The sequence below is a fragment of the Phasianus colchicus genome, chromosome 20 (genome assembly GCF_987193195.1).
Source record: "Phasianus colchicus chromosome 20, bPhaCol1.hap1.1, whole genome shotgun sequence".
Taxonomy (NCBI): Eukaryota; Metazoa; Chordata; class Aves; order Galliformes; family Phasianidae; genus Phasianus; species Phasianus colchicus.
In genome coordinates this window covers 2,599,453-2,617,980 of record NC_143455.1, presented here as the reverse complement: position 1 = coordinate 2,617,980, position 18,528 = coordinate 2,599,453, and positions in this window count along the sequence as shown.

Sequence of the window (18,528 nt, the reverse complement as noted above, 5' to 3'; positions counted from 1 at the left end):
GGGATGAAGTGACACGTACAACAATAGCTCCTTTCTCCCAGCTTGACCCATGGGGACATGCTGAGCAGGAGGCATCTCACCTAGGTGTTGCAACTTAAAACGCTTTCTTGTATGCTTGGTGGGAAAAAAAGAGACATCTTCAGAGCCATCTTTTGAACTGCCCTAGGTGCTTCTTAAGGGTTAGAGGTGCAAGGAAGGCGCATTTCTCCCACATCCCCAGTACAAGAATCAGACACCTAACTGAGGCAGGGCGGATGAACACCACTCTCCCAGATGAATGTTGCTTCCATCCTTAGGCCATCAACAAGGCTAGGCCTGTTGGAAGCTAACCTCCAAGTTCTGCTTTCTAAAGGTATCAAACAGAAAATTGCCTCTTTTGTGATCTTCACCTCGAGGCTCTTCATAAAGAGAGCAGCCGATCAAGATTAGAAAGTAGGCTGGTCGATGAATTATTTAGTTTAACCGTAGCAGCACAAGTGAGCTTTCCAAACAATAACAGTGGCATGAATAAATCATTACAAATCCCTCTCTGAGCTCTTGGGATGAGTCACAGCCACTGAACCGCAGCTCCTTTCCCGCAAGGTTGGGGTGCAGGTAACTCATGTCCTCACAGCCTTTCCTCTCATAAAACCTAACAGTTCCGATTGCAGGGGATGCTCTCAGCAGTTGCTGTAGGAAATAAAAGGGGAATATTTGCAGGAGGTCATTTTTGAGTTGGCCTTTTGGCCATCTCCTTGTCACACAGGGAATGATAGATTTCCTTTGTGCACCCTGTGCCAACGGGCAGCCCTGCTCAGGTTGCATCTTCCCACCATCCCAGGGCTGGTTTGTTTCAAAGAAACCAGGCAGAAACGGACCAACCTCACCATGGCTGTGCAACTGATGGAGGGTGAGGAACTGAGAAGAGTTCTGCTCCTCTGCATTTGCCTTGAAGCATCCCACCCATGAAAGCATTTACCATGTGCTGTTCATTAACATCGCCGCCAGCCCCAACATTTCAGCACGATTTAAACACAAACCTAAAATTAAGCCCGAGCATCTGAGATCTGCTGAGTGGAAATAGATGGTTGGTGTGATTAATGCTAGGCACATGCTTTTGTGCTTAGCTGCAGTAAGTTATTGGTGGCCTCTCCATGCTCATACACACTTTTCATTTCTGAGCCAGATGTGAAAGCAATTAGCACAATGGGAAGGCTGTGGGGCTTTTTATAGGTTCGTGTTTATTTTTGGACCTACTTTCTTAAGGTGAACCTTGGCAGGCTGTTCAAGGACTGGCTCATGTCACTGGCTATTGTTTAAAGCTTTTTATTGCTTTGGCAAGGCTTTGGGTTGGGAAGGGGAGGGAGAATTTTTGTATTTCTTTCTCTGTCGTCATATTCAGGCTCCTGTTTAACAGAGAAAGGATCACGGAGTCTCCAGAGCTGATGGGAGCAACCTTGGGTTCTGTCTGCTCAGGAAATGGCGAGAGCTGAATGCAATCCCACTATGGAAGTGGCCAGGAAGCTCTGCTCCTCCAGCAGCAATACCCAGCACTGAGGCTTTGTGCAGGCAGCAAGAAGGGTTCTGCCAGCCCACACCGCATCCCCCATCCCATGCCCTCTGCCTCACTGGGCTCCGGGTGCACTTGGCTGCAAAGGTGACAAATTCACAGGGGCTGCCTGCCCTTTGCCATTGTTACTTGGATTTTCCACCCACCCTGCAGTCTGTGGCTGAGCAGGGCTGATTTTAGCACTTCCGCAGAGCTCACCTGTAGTGGCTTCTGCTGCAACAAAGCAGCAATTCCACACGGCTGTTATTATGCAGTATCTCCTGCTAGGTGAAGGGATTGTCTATCTCCAGAGGAAATTTCCTTTTATCAGATTTGGCCACTGAAAGCTCTGATAAGCATTAAGCATGGGTACCTCAAAGCCATTCCGATGTGTGATGTGTGATAGGAGCTGGTCTAGCAGGCTGGTGTTACCCAATCCAGCTGCTGGGTAAAGGCACCAATGCAGCCAAACTCCAGCACTGGGCTGGAATTGGAGCTGGAATCTTCACTTCCTAATAGAAACACCGCTTTTTCTGTGCCTGTGTGTTTCATTCCCTATCTGCTCCTACATGCAGCAAAAGGAGCGTTCCCTTGCTGCCTCCCCCACCGCAGACCTTTAGCACCATCATTAAGATTTCATTACATAAATATTTTGCCTGATGCCTCATCTCACGTTACGTGCAATTTTTATCCTTGGGACATAGAGGTCCACTCACAGTTTGCAGTATCTGCTGCAGGGCTGAACTGATGAGCTCTAAATCCCAAAGGTTCTTCCTGAACCCTGGGGATGTTTCACCCAATGTGTGTTGGCATAGAACACATAAATGCTTTCTGACTGCAGATGCAGAGCACTAACAGGAACACATCCACCTCCAAGCACTGGTACGGCCAAGCACACAGACATTCTCCTGCCAGCCCTGCAAAGTGCTCAGATTCCACCATAGAACAATGCAAATAGATAAAACCAGATGCAGGATGCCAAAGGAAAAAATACCCAGAAAATATCTGCAGCACATCATGAAATACACAACAGTGGATTAAGGGTTTTAGCAGTCGCCTTGCTTACAGCTCTGCTTTGTGCAGGGCTGGCCAGAGAGCTCGGTGGGACATGGCACTTCCACATCCTTCTTTTCCCAAGCACACTGTGCAGGTGGGGCTGAAAATAAGGGCAGGAGCACCCTGAAGCTGAAACCCTTTGATTGCTCCAGATCCCCCACTATCTCCTCTTATAGTTTGCTCCCCACGAGTGCCAGCAGTGCAGGTATGAGGCAGCCTGGCTGGACCAAATCTTCCAGAGCTGAAATTTTGGCACCACCTTGACTATCCAGCCTGATTATCCCAACCACAGCTCTAAAGGGTCTCAGGTTTGCAGCCTGGTGGAGCTCATATCTTTCCACATTATTACTTTTCCCTCTTTCCAAAGCATGCAGTTTAATCCCTGGGGCCTTCCATGTTACGTGCAAGCTGTCCTTCAGATGTGGGGCTGTGTGGTTTTGCTAAACCCACCCTGGGTATTTCTTGAGGAAAGCCCAAAGTACAGAATGAGCGATGGCCAAACCCAGGGAGTTTTGCATGGTGTTGGGCCAACATTTTTCAAACCCTACTGAATGCATAAATCTCCACCGTTGTAACATTGGACTGTAAAAGGAGAGGCTGCTCATTCACTCACTTGGGCATTTCATGGCAGGGACTGATTCTGCCGACCTGCTCTATGCCTTTACCCTTGGGTGAGCCAGGCTGTGCCCCACAGAGGTTTGTCCATGGACTTGGCCTGGAGATGCAGAGCTCGTGGCTTTTGGTGGTGTGTATGACTTGTGACAATTACATTTCTTTGCCAGTGTTGAAAGAAAGGAAACAAGGGCGGAAGGACCTGCATGAGCTGTCAGATTTATTGCTTTGTTAAGAGTTCTGTGAAAGTAAGTATTTCGTGGCTTTAGGAGAAATACTTAAAGCCACAATTGCTGGGGTCATAAGGCTATGCCAGGAACCCATTTCCCACTCCAAGATTGCTTTTTAAACCTCCTATTCACTTACAAAAGCATGACAAGACGACCACAAAAGGGGATTAATAAGACCCAAAGTGTTCAGGTGATGCCACCTCACAGCACAAGGGCCCTCCCACAGCCTCCCACCAACATAACCACGGATGCTGCAGGGCTGGCAGCCTGATGTCAGAGCTAAAACCATCACATAGCAGTGAGGACTGACCATTTGGGGCCAGTACCTCGCATCTCCCCAGCCCTTTTCCCTCCCCACACATCCTGCCCCAGCACAGCAGGGAAGGGCTATTCTTAGAGCTATCTATTTTGGGACCCGGGTTGGAATGCTGGAATTAAGATCTTTCCTTCCTTTAAGGAAAACAAGCCAAGGGATATTCAGAAAGACTCAGTCTGAAGGCCCTACGCTCCAGCTGCTGAGCGAAGCAGATTTAGTTGGTAACACCCATTGGGGACGTGCTGTGCCCATCCCCAGGCACAGCCACCCCCAGGGCTCTGCGTGATATTTCTCCTTCCATGCACCGCTGCTCTGGGTTTTATTCATTCCCTCTTTCTTGGCAACATTTTGTATCAGCCTCACTTCAATTCAGTAAGATATTTTCCATCAAAACTTTTTTTTTTTTTTTTTTTTAAAGAAAACCATTTTGGGACACAATGAAGCCTTTTATGGAGAAGAAAAAAAAAAAATAAAGCAAAACCTGTTCAGCTAACTCAGGAGGCTGTTATCAGAAACCCAAAGGTGTTTTCTTCCTCCAAATGTTTTTGGGATGGTGCAAATGGTGGGAGAGCACCCACAGCTGCTTTGTGCTGCCCTGGGATTTCACCCCACAGCCTCGCAGCTCTCGTCCTTCTCAGAACTGTGCTTGGGATGCTGAGAACAAAGCACACTTTTCTTCTCAAGGCTTCCCCTAGGGCTGCAGGTAGTCCCGGGGCAGCATGGTAGATATTCAAAGGTGTCCCAAAAGCTTCAATGGTTTTCCCAGATAACAGTACTATAGGATTATGGGGCAATAGGACTTCTGAAAAACTGCACAAAACCACGTGTTCACCTTGCCTTGTTGGTAAATACTGGCCAAGCCACCAAACCCTGTGGCCCCGTGGACCTGGATGGATTAAGCTCACCATCAAATCCAATCAGTTGGTGGTGAAGCTGTTGTTTGATGCTGGGCACTCTCCTTGCTCAGTGCCATGGCCTTAAAGCCACCACAAAAAGCCACCCTCTCCAATGCTGGCAATCCCATACCATCCCTTTCTCTTCCATGTGTACTTTGACTCTTCATCATTCCTTTCCTTCCTATATATTTCATGAATTATGTGCTATGTAAACATGGAATTATACAAACTATAAAGACAACGTATTAAAATTTAAAGCCTACATTACAGAAAATTAATTTAAGTTACAGGACAGAAATGAAATATTCTCCCTCTGCTGAAGTTTTAATACCATCCAAGCAAAACATTGCAACTTCCTTTTTTGCTGCTGGAAAATGTTGTTGGAGTCAGCACATTCAACTTCAATTAACCTGATTTTTCTTAGGGAAAATTGGAACCACAGAATGGTTTGAGTTGGAAGGGACTCCCAAAGGCCACCTGGTCCCACCCCCTGCACTGAGCAGGGACACCCACAGCTCCATCAGTGCTCACAGCCCATCCCCTGACCTTGGCTGCCTGCAGGGATGGGGCATCACTGCCTCTCTGGGCAACCTGTGCCACTGCCTCACTGCCCTTAATGTAAAAAGCTCCTTCCTTATATCCAATCTAAACCTCCCCTCTTTTAGTTTGAAATTATTTCCCCTTGTCCCATCTGACCCAGCTGAAGAGTCTGTCTCTATTCTGAGAACAATTACTCAGGGGTCTGATGTTAAAACGCTGTGCCCACAGATAAGCTATAAGGACAGAAGCAGAGACACTTTTTCCCCACCTTTGTATTTCTGTCCTGAACATTGGCATGATAAGGCTGAAGGAAGGCTCAGAGGATCTCCATCCTCACTCCCTTCTACACAGAATACAATTTATTAAGTACCAACCCCCTGCCAGGCTCATTGTGCAAATCTTCTGCTTTTCTATCCCTTCCTGTCAGGCTGTGTTAGTCAGGATGAGCTTGAGTGAAGCCAGGCCAGGCTGCTGCCTTCCTGCCATCCATACAACATATCTGCTCTGCCTCAGCCACTGAGCATCTTCCTCCTCATCCTGCAGCTAAATCTTTATCTTTTGCAGGAGTTATGCACAGGTTTGGTTTCCTGCAGCTTATTCTAGCTGCTGGCAGACATTTCTGTATTAATCCCAGGGAGAAAAGACCCATCCCCTACATAAGTCAGGGCTGATTTGACACAGTGCTGCAGTGCTGCAGGATGCATCGCGCTTGGGTTTGCTCTGCCACCAGCCAGCCAGAAATTGGTCTGCACCCTTCCCCTGCAATTCCCATCCCTGCCTTGTGATGAGCTTAAAAGGAGACATGTTCAGATGTAAGAGGGGCTCAACCCATCCCTGGAAATCTTCCAGAACAGAAAATGGAGATGGCACATGGCATGGAAAATGTAAACTCTAATGGCCATGCTTCATCAAGATTATAATCAAATAAAAATAAGATGGACGTTGTTAGGCGGCCCCGCCTGCAATAAAAGCTGTCCTCAGGGCCAGAGACAGCTTGTTTGGATGGCTCATAAAGTGCCAAGTGCGTAAAGATGCACCGTGAGGACTCCGGAGCAGTGCCAGCATCGGTGCCACTTCTGTCTCCTGCACACTCTGCTGTTCTCTCTCTGCTCTTCAGAAATGACAGTGAGCATTTCCAGCACTGCTCACACTGCACTGCCTCACCCTTGTTTTGGCTCAACTTTATTTAAGTGCAGGAACAAACGATCCCATCGCTCCGTCCGTCCATCCCTGCTGCTGGGACACAGCCCTGGTAACAGGGTTAGGGTGAGAGTTTGGCACCCAGAGCCTTGCAGCACATCTCTGTGCAGGGGCTGCTTGCAGTGATGCAGGGAGCTGCTCTGGGTGCCCTGGGAGCACGGCAGCCTGGCGTCACACAGGGGATGCACTCAGGCGCCAGCACTGTGCTGATAAGGACCATACTGCCACCTCAGCAGAAAGTGCTGCAGGAATCAAAGAGCAGCTGAGTCACCATCCGCCAGGGAGTTGGGTAAACATGACAGCAGGCATCAGCTGGGGACTTCTTGTTAAGAAATACCAGGCACCAGGGGAGCATTCCCTTTGGCAGATGCCAAAGGCTTCCAAAGCAAGCTCTGCAGCTGAACGCTGCCTGGTAGCACCACTCAAGGTAGATCACAGCAAGCAGCTCTCTATCTGAAAAGAAGAGGAGAAGGAAAAATGTTTTCTCCTTGAGTGCACCAGGGTGAGTTCTTGTCATGGCCAGAATATGCCATTTAATGGGAAAGCACAAGAAAAGATAAATCAAAGTCCTTTACCAAAACATCAGGAGTGTGTGCAAAACCCAAACAGAAAACACTGGGAGCGTTCACGCAGGGCTGGCCAAGGCTCAAGCACAGAAGTAGCTTTTGTTCAGCAGCAATTAGTGCATTCCTGCAGAGCCAAGGGCTTTCCTTGTTGCTGCCCCTGCCCAACTGCTCCCACCGGGATGCCTGGACAGGGGGAGTGGTGATGTATGGCATCATAAAAACAGGCTGGGGATGCTTGGGATGCTGTCCCACCAGCCAAACAATGCTGGGAATGGGAGGATGTGGTGCCAAAAGTCTAGAGAGCAACCTTGGGGATGGAGCAGCCCCAAGGACAGAGCAAACCACTGGGGATGGAGGTGTCTAAGAGCTGGATGGAGATGCCTGTCTCTTTCCAGGAACTATATTGCAAGTCCAGGAGGAGAGAGTGGGTGAAACATCCAGCTCTGTGACTGATAAATCAGAAGTAATTCATCTCTCCGTGCATTAAAGCAGCATCTTCCTGTGGGTACAGTGCACAGATTTACCCAAGGGTTGACCCCATGGCTGGGGGCCCCGATCGTGCTGTGACCCCACACAGTCATTGACCCCCATGTGCCCAGCAGGACCAGCCTCAGGAGGCTAAAGAGAAATCTTTGCAAAGCACCAAAGAATCCCAAATGGAAATAATGTAGAAGTTCATTTCAGAGTTGAAAATATTACAAAGTTTGAATTCACTATGTAATTGGAGAGGCTCTGGTTAAAAAGATGTGCATTTGGCTTCTGTTCATCTGGAGCATTACTGCAAAAAGGTGATTTTTTTCCCTGTGGGGTGCAAACTGTGTGCTGCTCTCCCCTCACCTGCATGAAATCAGATATGCATAACCTCCACCCACCAAAAATGCAGCCCCTGGTTAGGTCTGTGCCGCTCTTTGCAGATCCAGACCAGTGGCAGGATTACCACTTTATACAGGGAGAAATTTCTGCTTCCCCAGCAGAAGGAAACATATTTTGCAACGAACAGCATCTCCAAGGCTCATGGGCAGTGCCAGCAGCTGAAGCCCAGGGAGGAGCCCACGGCCCCACCCCAATGTCACCTTGACTCACAGCCACGTCATCCTGTATGTGACACATCCCTGTGGTGTGTCATGGGGAAAGAGAAAGCCAGGAGGTGTCACAGCGAGTGCAGGGCTCTCAATGATGCTCAGGGGCACACGCCCTGGCTGTGATTCACGTGTCTTTACATGGCTCAGAGATGGGCTATAAGCCTCCAAAGGTCTCTGCCACCTGAGGGAGTGGTGGCCCCGAGTTCAGCCAAATGTACGAGGACATCACCTGGGGTGTGCCAGCTCATCCTCGGTGCTGCACAGGAAGAAACCATCCCAGGCATTGCCTATCCCACGTGAGAAGCCCTCTCCTGCTTGCTCCATGCAGCCACGGGTGCTGCCCTGAATCCTCATCCACAGGTTGACCAGCTGCATGGGAACATCGCCATACACAATGCCATTATCTCCAACAACAGAGCTGAACCACCACGCTCACCACCTGGTGAAGGTGATTTCTAAGGGCTTGGGACCTTCCCACGCTTTGGGACAGCTGTAGGTCTTGTGCAGAACCGCTGCTGGGGTTGGGGCATCACTCACAACAGCATCCCATCAGCCACAGATTGCTTTATGGGAGAGAAGATTGTCTAATCTCACGTACAGGAAGCAGAAGAATGATGCTGTCCCTGCAGACACACCTCAGACAGTGACACAGCATGGGAAATCCAAAGGGGAGATAGAATCCAAGCATGGAGCTATTCAGTCATGTAACAACAGGATTTCCCTGCATGAAAGTCAAGTAAAAAAATGAACAGTCCTTATGGAAAGGTTTAGTGAAAGCTCTGTGTTCTGCACCAACTGTCATCAGCACCTTTGTGCTGAGCTCCAAGGCTGTCAGTGAGTAGCAGTCTGGGTCTCATGGAGGGGAAAAGGCTCCAATGATGGGATGCACAGGTCTGCCTTGGGCCCTGTCCTGCACCAAACATTCCAGCTGAAGGTACCAGGACTGCTGGAATGGTTTTGTGCAACATAGTGAAAAACACCTTCAAAAAACCTCCATGTACACACAGGGGAAAAAAAAACCAACCAACAAACAAACAGAGAAAGAAGGGATTGTGAGTGTTCATGTGACTTAAACCTTGTATCTGATCGGACCCATTCTGCTGAAACCTCTGACAGAAGAGCGTTAACCAGCTCTGGTTTGTCTGCAGCTAACACAGTCACTTTGAATGGCTGAATGGAGTTCACTTATCTCAGCACAAAGGCAGCACGATAACAGCACAGCACCATCCGCAGGGTCAGCAAATGATGGAAACCTCCAAGCCACCCGCCGGCACCTGCATGGGAGGGACGTGTCATCAGTATTTTATACCCATTCATTCGGGTTCATCGGATCCCTTGGCCCTGAAATACCATCCTGAGGTGTGGGCAGCATTGTAAATGTGTTAGTCATGCAGCATCTCGGGGAGACTCCGGGCGAGAGAAACCTCAGAAATGGACCTTGGTAACAAGTGCAAGGTGCCCCTGGCACCCCGCCCCTGGTGCAGTGAGGTGGGGAACCTACCCCAAAAAGTGATGAGCTGTGCATCTCCCAGCTGGCAGGTCACACAAATGCCAGCAAGCTGGTGCCTTTGCTCATTGTTATTTCGACCAGCCTTCTGTTAAGGTGAAAGATCCAGCCTTTTGGATCGAGCAGCTCATATCTGAGTGTGCATTCAGGAAGGCTGCAGGGCCAGCACCCGCATGCATCCGCCAAAACAAACGGTTGTATTACCCAACAGCTTCCTCCCCTGAGACCGCCTCATGAAAGAGAAAATCCAAGCCAAGAAGCCTTAGGTGTGAAGCAGCAACCCTACAGTGGAAAGAGCCTGTGAATTAGACTGCAGTACATAACGAGAGTATCTTTGGTTTTCTTCTTCCTGTGCATGAGATTAAAATCTTTGCATGTCGAAACTGGGGGTTCTGGAGGAAAGTGAGGTTTGCCAGGAGGGCAAAAGGAAACAGAGATAAAATAATGGTTTGGAGGGGTCCTCATATCAATGCAGATGGAGTTCTACCCTTGAGGGCTGCCACCAGGACCTGGGTGGCTCCCGTCCCACATTGCCACACGGTTGCCACCTCTGCCATCACTGCTACATGCGGCAGTGCTCCAGCCCAAAGCCTCATAGACTTTCTCCAAATATCCATCATATACAGAGGTGCAGGAGTCCTAGCACCTCTGCTAACCAGTCCTTCACCTTCAGCCCCAGAGCTCTGCACACCAGGCAGGATTTCCCAGCATTGCACATTCCCCATATTGCCATCCTTGTGCAGAAACTGCCCCACATCAAAGCCAGTCCCCGGCAGGAGACCTGGTGAGACTAGCTGAGGTCCAGTTGTTATGAGAGCAGTACAACTTCAGCTGGGAGATGCTTCCATTTCAACTGGATTAAGTGTTGGTTTTTCTACAGCTCGTTGTGACATGGGTGGGCAACACCAAAGGGAACTCCTCAGTGAATCATTGCTCCTTTCCCTGGAAATCTCCCACCAAGTTCATGCCTGCAATTAATATCTCTCATCCCAGATGCTGAAGTACACTGGATCTGATATCTCTCCTGCAGCAATGCTCAGAGAAAGCACAGACATCACTGGGGAGGTAGATGTTCTAATGCTACAGGATGCCCAGAGCTGGGAGACAGATTGCTGGGAAGCTGCACAAACATTTAGTCATGCAAATGGCTCAACATCTCTGTTCTTGCAAAAGGCATCTTAGAATTTTTTAGGGTCCCAAGGATCCTGGTTTTGTCTCATGTGAAAGACGGTACCTCCCCCTAGCTCCACACCGAGGAACTGGTGCTGTAACATCTCCCAAGACTGTGGCAAATGAAGCTCCCCTGAAGCATTCTTCAGTCTCCACATCCTGCCAGGATATTTTCAGCTGACACTTCAAGACGTTTTGTAAGAAGAAAGAAGGAGGATCTAGATCAAAAGGCTTAGTGGGGTGTAGCAGCACAACAGGCCATTGGATATCACGAATGAGAAAAGATGAATAGAAAAGGCAGATCTCAACCTCAAAGGGTCTGTCCTTCAGATCCTTTCTGCATACTCTTTCCCATGATCAGCCACATCATAAAAAAAAGCAGAGATTTGAAGTGATGGGAGAGAAAAAGCAAATTTCAGAGGAGGTTGTAGTTCTCCAACAACAGAATGGGCTCAGGAGCACAACCAACTTATGGAAATCCACAGAGCAGGAGACAGCTGTCCTTTCTGTTAGATTATTGAAAAAGAAATCTTCAAAATTTAAATTGTAGTTGAAAAGCTGGTGTTTGAAGAAAGAAAATTTGGTCAAATGAATGTCCCATCTTTGGAGACATGCAAGGCCAGGCTGGATAGGTCTCTGAGCACTGTGGGTGTGGGGTGGGTGTCCCAGTTCAGTGCAGGGAGTGGGACCAGAAGGCCTTTAAGTTTCCTTTCCAACTCAAACCATTCCATGATTCTATGGAAAAGAAGTTTTTTTTCTTTGACTTCCATCCCAAAATTTGCTACGGGTTGTGTCCACGCCAATTTTCCCTTGAGATCAAGAGCTGCACATTGGTATTCACATACATCTTCTACTCTCTCCATCCTCAGCAAATGTCATGAACTTTCTTTGTGCTTGTGGTGTCCTTCTCCTCCCCTTTTCTAGAAGCTGAAAAAACAAAGATGTTGACTTGAGTGTGGGTATGCTCCTTCCTGGGGCTCAGGGTTTGCAATGATGATGGTACAGAAGAACATCAGTACTTGTCCTACACTTGGCCAACTCAGTGTTGGTACTCAGATGGTGCTCAGATGGTGCAACCAATGCAAACTACCAGTGCAACCTGAGGCAAATTACTGCCACAAGATACCTCCCATGGCTTCCCAGCATCCTGCCTTTGCTCCAGTGCTGTGGGAAAGAGATTTGCACTGTGCTGAGCAGTTACTTGAGTAAAACCCTGCACTGAACTCTACGAGACACACAATGTTCTGCTTTACCCAGAAGACAATTTCTGCTGTAATTTCCCTCCCCAGCTTGCCCTGTCCCTGCATGTGATGCACAGATAACCCAGTGCTGCTGGGTGTGTGGTTTCCCTCTCTGTGCTGCAGGAGCAGCGAGGGCTCCTGGAAGAGTTGGGGACTGCAGCCAAGAGGTCTGGGGAGCAATGGGGCACCACAGGGTCCCCTGAAAGGTTCCTTTGTGACAGATGGTGGCAGGGAAATGCATTCTGTGCAACGGGGTGGTGAGGCATGAAGCTGTGACATGACTGGAAGAGCTGAAGGCAAAGGGCAAACAGAGGGACCGCTGGTGTGCCACCACAGAGGGATCACAGCTGGGAGAAGAAGATGTCAGCACAGCACTGCCATGTTCTGCCAGCCCAGGGAGAAACAGGAGGCAACAAGGAGATGAGAGGACGTCAGCGACCCCAAGCCTGGCTTGTCTTCTGTTGTCACAGCTCCTGTGTCTCGAGAAACAATCCGGGGGAACCAGCTGGGGATCCTGAGCTTGGTTTTCTACTTAGTTCTTAGGGCTTTTTTTGGTGAAATCTGGGACTTCTGAGTTTTGCCATTTTCAGACCTTCTTGCTGTCCCTCCCTAAAGGCAGTGTGTGTAATTCACAGCAGTGGGCATAGTGGAGCATGGCTTACACACCCAGATATCCAACTCCCTCACTCTGATGGGCTCCTCTGAATCCTGATCTGTATTCAGGTCAGAAGGAGTTCAAGAAAGTGACATTTCCCAAGCTGAGGAACCCTAGCAAACCTCTTTAATAATTCAGTTCCAGTTTCTTTGTCTTGTTTCCAAGAGATGCCATCAATTCCAAGCCATGGGAACTCACAAGACTCAGCATGGCATCCCACCGTTCTTTGGAAGACACGATACATATTCCTGTGTTTTCCATTGCTATTTCCACCAACCGACCCCACTCTGCACCTCCTCCTTCCTCACATGCTCTGCTCTACCAGCAGTACTCCTGCTGTACCCACTGTGGCCAACAATGGCCATCTGGTGGTGGCCACAGGCTCTCAATAGACAGACGTGGGAGCCCTGGTGGTCTGCATCACCCCGCAGAGCTAATCAACAGCACAACCAGCAAACATCAGCAGAGGGGATGGGAAAGAGGGAGGCAGCAGAAGCTGCACAGATATGGTGGCAACCCTCCCATGGGGCAGAAGCCAGTGCTGCCCATGAATATCTGCAGACGTAGGCAAATCTGGACCAGCAGAGCGTGGCTGGGGAGCACACACCCAGCAGCACCTCCGAGGGCCTCTGCTTATGCAACGCTGGAAGTTTGCTCTTAGGTGACTCATGCGTCCAGATTTGTCTCGCCTAACGTTTTGCTAAGGAAGGGGAGCAGGAGGGGAGCGTGGGCACTCAGCCCTGCAGCTGCCTGTCCCTACTGCACCGCCGTGCAAACCTGCCCTCCGTGTCGAAAGAAATGGCCCCTCCAGTGAAGGCAGGAGCTGCGCTGCGGTTTTAAGGTCACGGCAGGCTTTTTATAGTTTGCAGCAAAGAAAAAGCTGCGTAATGTGAGAAGGTCGGGGTAATGCAACCGCCCTGCGGTGCTCTCTGTGAATGCTGCACAAACACGGAGCTGCCATCAGCGTGGCCCTGAGCAGCCCCTGCTGCCTTGCAAGGTCCCCGTGCCGAGCACCACTCTGCCCTGCTCAGCACCGAGCGCTGTTGAGCCCTGCTGGCACCCCAGGGGCAGCCGATTAGGGCCATGTAGGACATGATCCTTCAGCTCAGCACTGTGAAACGCTGTGGAGGAGCTGCTGGCTCCACAGGACTTTACATTGGATTGCAAAGAGCATTTTTGTGCTCATTAAGTCAATATGTAACTAATTGTTGGGAAAAGCAAAGAATTCAGGCCTCGGATTTTGTTTCCTTTAATACAGGGAAACTTTGGACCTTGGGAAAAAAAAAAAAAAAAAAAAAAAAGAAAAGAGATGTACCCAAGTTGATTGGAATTCGCAATTAAAACCACAGAGGCAAACAGCATCCCATGCACCAGAGCAGCTCCCATGGGGCAGCACCTGTCTGTACCATAGGAGCACCCACCGGGGCAGCCCTTCCCTCCCTCATTCACAAACTGCAAGCAGAACTGCCCCGCTGCCACAGCAACGAGAGCTTCAGGAAGTCTAAAACAGTAACAGGAAAAACAGCCAATGCTGCACGGAGCAGCCCCATGCTGACAGCACCACCCACCAGCACGCCTGCTCCTGTGTTTATAAGCATCATGAAATCCTATATAACCCAACGGGGCTCTTCTGGTTTGTGAAATGTGTGTCATAACAGAGCCTCATTCAAATATGTTGCTAATGAATTTTCCATTGAGCAAAAGCGGGGATGCTCTTAGGGACAGCTCCTGAAGCACAGCCTGTTTCTGGGCCCAAGTGCTGGGTGCTGAGTTTCTCACCAGCTTCATAGGATTGTCCATGTGGGGCATTCACCCTCCAAGGTGGTCAGTTTTACCCATGGCAGGGCACCCAAGACCTGTGGACTGCCAAAGACAAGGGAGAAGCTGTTCGATCATGGACAGAAGGACCCCAGACCCATTTATGGAAGGGACTTAGCCAACAACTGGAACAGGTTGCCCAAGGAGGTTGTGGATGCCCCATCCCTGGAGGCATTCAAGGCCAGGCTGGATGTGGCTCTGGGCAGCCTGCTGGTTGGTGACCCTGCACATAGCAGGGGGTTGGAACTGGATGATCACTGTGGTCCTTTTCAACCCAGGCCATTCTATGATTCTATGAACAACAAGTCAGGTTTTAAGACTGAGACACACATTTTCTTTCAGTCTGATGCAAAATGAGAGTCTAAACTCTCAGAGCAACTGTAGATGTCTCCCACAGGGCAAGGCAGGAACAGGGGGAGGACTTCTGGCCAGGACATGCAGCCCATGCCACCCGCCTCTCTTCCTCTGGAGCTCCCAACCTCCTGAACCCACAGTATGGATCAAAACCTGCAGCTTGGCAGAAGGCAGCAGGAAAACCAATTCCCATCGTGCAAACCATGCTTCAGAAGGAGATTGTGTTTCATAGAGCAAACCTCTGGCATTTGGCTGCGTGACCCCATAGCGAATGCACGGGGTGGGCTGGGTGCTCCGGGAGCTGCATCCAGCAGAGAGAGGCCATGGCCGTGCCCCAGGAGCAGGCAGTTCAGTGGGACTTGCAAATATCTGGTGTTTGGGGAGAGCGAGTGCCTGCCAGGAGTTCTCATGAGGACTATGGCATGCTGGGATTTGTTCCCAGTTCTCGGTCCAAAATATCCCTTAGCATTAATGCTGAAGGCATGCTGCAAGAAAACAGTGATCTGCTGGGACTCGGGGTGGGGAGTGACTCTTTGTGAGTGTTTTCCTGCCAAATTTTAGCCTCGGTACAATCAGAGCTGTGTGCTGTATGGACATTCTGCTTTACTCTGTCTCTTAAGGCAATGCCTGTGGCTCGGTGTTCAATCACCTCCAGTTTTAGTGGACGCTGCACGTAGGTGCTTAATGATTGCTTTTTCTAAAGGTCTGAATTTTGTCATGTCTTTGCAAGCTTTCCTCAGCTGCAAGTCATCCTCTTGGTTCTCATTAGCAAAAAATGGTACAAAATGAACAGGCAAAAGTTGGGGAAAGGCAGAGAGATGGAGGGTGGAAAGGAAGCACCAAGAGCCTTGGAGATATACCTGCCCTAGCGAAATTTGTGCAAATACCTTGGTGTAACTCATGGATGGCAGCAGGGTGGGGTGATGCATGCAGAGAGCATCCTCTAACACATCTCTTCAGTGGCCTGAGTGACACATGAGTGAGATATTCGGGTGTCCTGGGTCAGGGAAGGGACTGGTCTGGATGATGTTGGGATATACAGCAGCATTCCAGCTTTGGCTGGAAGCATGCAGGGGGTTCTCCTCCCCAGGGCGATGCATACAGTGCTCTCCAGGGGACATTTATCCCTCAGAAAAGCCACCAGTCATTAGACACGGGGAAGGCAGGGTGACTCGCCTGGAATTTGGGCAATGTTGCCAATTTGCTGTGAAGGACCACGTGGCACGATGGGAGGGAGAGGAGGAGTTTTCCAGGGTGAAAGTGCTTATTCATCACCAGAGCTCATTTGGAAATATTCCAACTGCTGCTGTTTGAAGAAGTGAAACTTCTCCTAAGCCAGTCCATGTTCTGACATAATTTGTAGGAAGTTTTCTCGTCTCTTTGTGTCCCAGTCCTCACTGTCATTGCACTGTCGGGCAGCATTGGCCAAAGGCAAGAGCAGGCTGCACCTCTCATCTTGGTGAACCTGGACTGCACCCTGCAGGACGCAGGCTTTGTTCCAGAGCTCCAAAAAACATCCCCAAAGCTGCAGACACTGGATGTTTTGGGAGATAAACAGATATGAGGCACAGAGTCAGATGTGCTGACTGTTGGAAACTAGCTTTTCCTGCATGCATTGACTTAGTGCTTCTTGGGGCATCAAAAAGGAACCTGGCTCTTGTAGGTGCCTCCTAATAGTGCAGTCTGGACACATTTTGGGGTGGTGTTCATTTCTATGTGAAAATTCACAGCCCACCTACTGAGCTGAGCACAATCTGAACAGGAATCCCCCCATGGCCACCTGCACTGGAGAGTTTCCCAATGAGCTTTGCCTTTACTTAAACTACTTTTTTTCCCCTTCTAAAACGGACCTTTAGGTCAAAAAATCACATGTTGTTGAACACTGTGAGAGAAAACAGTCCTCCAAGCATGCTTTGAAACATGCTCTGTAGCAATGAAGCAATGCTGGAAATGACCTCCAGGTGTGTTTCTGGCTTTGGGAAGGTTCCTGTTTTCCCATCCAGCTCCAGACCAACAGCCCTTCTCTGTTCTGGCCCTGAGCATTCCCCAAGAGACACCGAGCTGCTGCCTCTGCCCACGTCCCAGCAATGACCTCTGCACAGAGATGAGCTGAAGGCCAACCACCTCTGCTAAGCCCAGGTTTGTTTCTGCCTGGCCACGCTGACACCAGTTGGGGAACCACCAAGGCAGGAACCGACTCAGCTCCTCAACCCACCACTGTCACTGCAAAACCTCTTTAATGGGTGGAAATCAGTTCCAAAAGGGGAAAGCATGCCTCTCACCTGCCCTACTGCATCACCGTGGGGAAAGTAGAATTTGCATGCTGCAAGCATCCACCTCCCCATTGCCAGAGACCATTTGGAGCAGCCTGCACAAGATGGATGCATTCCCCCATGCAAACCTACAATGTGAGAGTGTCAGATAGGTGTGCTGATATACCCACATGGCCCCACCACGATCCACAGCTGCACCTTTCCCTGCATGCATCATTTCAACTGGACACGGGAGCATCCCTGTTTATCCATTAGGGAGTGAATCAGCAAGTCTAGAGCTCTGCTCACTGTGGATTAGCTCTCCATTGGAAAGGATAGCTCTCATTATCATCATTGTACTTTCCATTAATCCCTCTGAAGGAGTCTGGCCAGCAGCCCAGATCAGCTTGGGCGGCCACAGAGAGTTTCTGTTCTCTAAGCATACATTCAGCTCCACCATGCTGATCTCCCCATGGCCCTGCTAACAGCACCAGCTAATAGCAGACACTGCTTCCAGCTTCGAGACATCAACGGTAATTTAATGTGTGGAGAGAGCCAGAGCATCTTCCAGGAAATGTGCTGCTGTGTCTGGGCATGGTTAGAAGGAAAACAGAGGAGTGACATGATGAGTATCACAGACCCACAGGGCTCAGTGCTGTGCTGCAGAGGTGCACACAGGTCCTGGTCTATGCACAGGGCTGGTAGCTCCCAGTGCAGTTCATGCTGTGTTGTGATGAGGTAACCAAACTTGTGGAGCAGGGCTGCAGGTGGAGAGCAGCAGGACCTGCTCCCTTTGCCCTCCTTTGTGCCTCCAGATAGCACCTTCTGATGAGCACCCACATGGCTTGCTACCTGCTGCATTTTGCAAGCAAGACTAGCAGTGTTTTTTTCAAGCACTTAATGCACTCTTGAAGGGCCTATAGAGTCAAGTAGTCTTTGCAGGAAGAACATGAAGGAATACAGCAGACATAACAGATGAGGAGCTCCTTTCTGCTCTGCAGCAACAAGCGTAGGATGCAATGGCAGGCAGGCACACGCGTTTTCATAAACTCCTCAGCCTTCTGGCTGCCTTCAGCTGACAATTCCTGTGGGCAGCTGGAATGCCATCCATCTCCTGAGGCTGCAAAAAGGGAACCAGCACGAGGGGAAAAACCTTTTCACAGCGGAGGATGTGCAGCCCCATGTGCTCCCAGGAGCTCTGAGTGCAACCCCACCAAGCAGGAGTCCTCAGGGACTGCCAAGGCTTGCCACAGGTGACCAGTACTTTCTAGAGCTTGCATTGCTTATTGGCAGTGCTATCCTGCCTGAGTAAGGCAGCCTCCTGCCAGTACAGCAAAGGCCCTGTGAGACAGCATAGCTCTCCTTCCCTGGGCTGACTGGAGAGATCTTTTATCTTATGTATTTAAAAACTGAAAATCTGTGGTCAGAACCAAACCAAAATCAGTTTGTGGTTTTCGGATTTCTAACAAGAAACTGTTAGGTCTTTAAGAAAGCACCTACTGTGC